This window comes from Arachis hypogaea, chromosome 13 (assembly GCF_003086295.3).
Source record: "Arachis hypogaea cultivar Tifrunner chromosome 13, arahy.Tifrunner.gnm2.J5K5, whole genome shotgun sequence".
Classification (NCBI taxonomy): Eukaryota; Viridiplantae; Streptophyta; class Magnoliopsida; order Fabales; family Fabaceae; genus Arachis; species Arachis hypogaea.
The window spans coordinates 72,730,581-72,735,119 of NC_092048.1; the positions used below are offsets into that span (position 1 = coordinate 72,730,581).

The following is a 4,539-nucleotide window of genomic DNA, read 5'->3' on the forward strand; positions in this document are numbered from 1 at the left end:
CTTCTAAGATATCCATTCACACCCAAGAACGTGATGAAGGTGATGATTATGTGACGCTCATCACCATTCTCCCCTATGAACACGTGCCTGACAAACACTTCCGTTCTACATGCAATAAGCTAGAATGAGTATCTCTTAGATCTCCTAATCAGAATCTTCGTGGTGTAAGCTAGAATGATGGCAGCATTCAAGAGAATCCGAAAAGTCTAAATCTTATCTGTGGTATTCCGAGTAGGATTCGATGATTGAATGACTGTGACGATCTTCAAACTCGCGATTGTGGGGCGTTAGTGACAGACGCAAAAGAATCAATGGATTCTATTCCGACATGATCGAGAACCGACAGATGAATAGCCATGCTGTGACAGAGCATGTTAGCATATTATTCACTGAGAGGATAGGATGCAACCATTGACAAGGGTGATGCCTCCAGACGATTAGCCGTGCCGTGACAGGGCATTGGATCATTTTCCCGAGAGATGACCGAAAGTAGCCATTGACAATGGGATGCATTACACAAAGCCAGCCATGGAAAGGAGTAAGACTGATTGGATGAAGATAGCAGGAAAGCAGAGGTTCAGAAGAACGAAAGCATCTCCATACGCTTATCTGAAACTCTCACCAATGATTTACATAAGTATTTCTATCCTTATTTTATTATCTATTTTCGAAAACCCAATCACCATTTTATATCTGCCTGACTGAGATTTACAAGGTGACCATAGCTTGCTTCATACCAACAATCTCCGTGGGATTCGACCCTTACTCACGTAAGGTATTACTTGGACGACCCAATGCACTTGCTGGTTAGTTGTATCGAAGTTGTGACAAATTATGAATGTGTAATCACGATTACGCGTACCAAGTTGCTCACGTTGCCAGTGATTGTTTGAGCCTAGACATCACAATTTCGTGCACCAAGTTTTTGGCGCCGTTGCCGGGGATTGTTCGAGTTTGGACAACTGACGGTTCATCTTGTTGCTCAGATTAGGTAATTTTTTTTTGTTTTGTTTTCAAAAAATTTTCAAAAATCTTTCAAAATTTTCTACTTTGTTTTCGAAAAAAAAAATATTTTCAAAAATATATTTTTCTTCAGAATTTTTAAGAATGAATTCTAGTGTTTCATGAAGCATATGAAGCCTGACTGGCTGTAAAGCCATGTCTAAACTCTTTTGGACTGAGGCTTCCAAACCATCAGCATAGAAGCAAGTTACCTTGATAAGTAATGAGCAGTATATTCTCTGATGTTACATGCTAAAGCTTGGCTGGCTATTAAGCCATGCCTGACCCTTTGATTGGAGCTTTAGAGCATAAGATTCCTAGAATTCAATATTAAAAATTTTGGAATCCTTATTTTCTTTTTCAAAATGATTTTCGAAAAAAAAAATTAAAAGAAAATACAAAAAAATCATAAAATCATAAAAATCAAAAATATTTTTGTGTTTCTTGTTTGAGTCTTGAGTCAAATCATAAGTTTGGTGTCAATTGCATATTCATCTTGCATTTTTCGAAAATTTCATGCATTCATAGTGTTTTGTGTTGGTAAGTCTTCAAGTTGTTCTTGGTAAGTCTTCTTGTTTGATCTTGATGATTTTTTGTTTTGTGTTGTTTGGTATTTTTCATATGCATTTTTGAATTCTTAGTGTCTAAGCATTAAAGAATTCTAAGTTTGGTGTCTTGCATGTTTTCTTTGCATTAAATTTTTTTTTCAAAAATGTGTTCTTGATGTTCATCATGATCTTCATAGTGTTCTTGGTGTTCATCTTGACATTCATAGCATTCTTGCATACATTCATTGTTTTGATCCATAACTTTCATGCATTGCATCATTTTTCTTGTTTTTCTCTCTCATCATAAAAATTCAAAAATAAAAAAAATATCTTTCCTTTTTTCTCTCTCATAAATTCGAAAATTAGATTTGACTTTTTCAAAAATTTTTAAAATCTAGTTGTTTTCATGAGTCAAATCAAATTTTCAATTTGAAAATCTTATCTTTTTCAAAATCTTTTTCAAAAATCAAATCTTTTTCAAATATATTAGTTATTTTCGAAAATTCTAAAAATATTTTTCAAAAATCTTTTTCTTATCTTTATCACATAATTTTCGAAAATAACATCATCAATTAATGTTTTGACTCAAAAATTTCAAGTTTGTTACTTGCTTGTTAAGAAAGATTCAAACTTTAAGTTCTAGAATCATATCTTGTGATTTCTTGTGAATCAAGTCATTAATTGTGATTTTAAAAAAATCAAATCTTTTTCAAAAAAAAATAATTTCAATTATATCTTTTCAAAAATATCTTCTAATCTTATCTTTTTCAAAAATTTGATTTCAAAATATCTTTTCTAACTTCTTATCTTATCTTTTTCAAAAATTGATTTTCAAAATTTGTTTCAACTAACTAACTAACTTGTTGTTTGTTTCTTATCTTTTTCAAAACCACCTAACTAACTCTCTCTCTATTTTCGAAAATATCTCCCCTCTTTTTCAAAATTTCTTTTTAATTAAACTAATTATTTTATTTTTTATTTGAATTTTCGAAAAACCACTAACCTTTTTCAAAAACCATTTTCGAAAATCACCAACTCTTTTTCAAAAATAATTTTCGAAAATTCTCTCCCTCTCTCATCTCCTTCTATTTGTTTATTCATCTACTAACACTTCTCTTCATCTCACATCTCTGCTCTCCTCACAAATGTGTTTCTTTCCTTACATTACACCCCTATTCCTTTTCTTCTTCTACTAACAATAAGGAACCTCTTTACTGTGACATAGAGGATTCCTCTTCTTTTCTTGTTTTCTTCTCTTTCTTATGAGCAGGAACAAAGAAGAAGGCATTCTTGTTGAAGCTGATCCAGAACCTGAAAGGACTCTGAAGAGAAAATTAAGAGAAGCTAAATTACAACAATCCAGAGACAACTTGATTGAAAATTTCGAACAAGTAAAGGAGATGGCAGCCGAACCCAAAAACAATGCAAGGAGAATGCTTGGTGACTTTACTGCACCAAATTCCAATTTACATGGAAGAAGCATCTCCATTCCTGCCATTGGAGCAAACAACTTTGAGCTGAAATCTCAATTAGTTTCTCTGATGCAGCAAAACTGCAAGTTTCATGGACTTCCATCTGAAGATCCTTTTCAGTTCTTAACTGAATTCTTGCAGATATGTGATACTGTTAAGACTAATGGAGTAGATCCTGAAGTCTACAGGCTCATACTTTTCCCTTTTGCTGTAAGAGACAGAGCTAGACTCTGGTTGGATTCTCAACCTAAGGATAGCCTGAACTCATGGGATAAGCTGGTCAAGGCTTTCTTAGCCAAGTTCTTTCCTCCTCAAAAGCTTAGTAAGATTAGAGTGGACGTTCAGACCTTCAGACAGAAAGAAGGTGAATCCCTCTATGAAGCTTGGGAGAGATACAAAGGACTGACCAAAAAGTGTCCTACTGACATGCTTTCAGAATGGACCATCCTGGATATCTTCTATGATGGTCTGTCTGACTTAGCTAAAATGTCATTGGATACTTCTGTAGGTGGATCCATTCACCTAAAGAAAACGCCTACAGAAGCTCAAGAACTCATTGACATGGTTGCTAACAACCAGTTCATGTACACTTCTGAGAGGAATCCTGTGAATAATGGGACGCCTATAAAGATGGGAGTTCTTGAAATTGATATTCTGAATGCCATATTGGCTCAGAACAAAATATTGACTCAGCAAGTCAATATGATTTTTCAGAGTCTGAATGGAATGCAAGCTGCATCCAACAGTACTCAAGAGGCATCTTCTGAAGAAGAAGCTTATGATCCTGAGAACCCTGCAATAGCAGAGGTAAATTATTTAGGTGAACCTTATGGAAACACCTATAACTCATCATGGAGAAATCATCCAAATTTCTCATGGAAGGATCAAAAGCCTCAACAAGGCTTTAATAATGGTGGAAGAAACAGGTTTAGCAATAGCAAGCCTTTTCCATCATCAACTCAGCAACAGACAGAGAACTCTGAACAAAATACTTCTAATTTAGCAAACTTAGTCTCTGATCTGTCCAAGGCCACTGTAAGTTTCATGAATGAAACAAGGTCTTTCATTAGAAATTTGGAAGCACAAGTGGGCCAGCTGAGTAAAAGGATCACTGAAATCCCTCCTAGTACTCTCCCAAGCAATACAGAAGAGAATCCAAAAGGAGAGTGCAAGGCCATTGACATAAGCACCATGGCCGAACCTGTAAGGGAAGGAGAGGACGTGAATCCCAAGGAGGAAGGCCTCCTGGGACGTCCAGTGATCAATAAGGAGCTTCCCTCTGAGGAATCAAAGGAATCTGAGGCTCATCTAGAGACCATAGAGATTTCATTAAACCTCCTTATGCCATTCATGAGCTCTGATGAATATTCCTCTTCTGAAGAGAATGAGGATGTTACTGAAGAGCAAACTGCCAAGTTTCTTGGTGCAATCATGAAGCTGAATGCCAAATTATTTGGCATTGATACTTGGGAAGTTGAACCTCCCTTGTTCATCAATGAACTAAGTGATCTGGATCA

At 35.4% G+C, this 4,539-nt stretch overlaps 1 non-coding gene across 1 annotated transcript; it reads right to left on the bottom strand.

Moving 5' to 3' along the window:
- Window positions 1-3,346: 3,346 nt before the first annotated feature.
- LOC112738768 (small nucleolar RNA R71) lies at window positions 3,347-3,453 on the bottom strand. The gene has a single exon (XR_003169713.1). It is a non-coding gene; the product is annotated as a small nucleolar RNA R71 (small nucleolar RNA).
- Window positions 3,454-4,539: the final 1,086 nt, after the last annotated feature.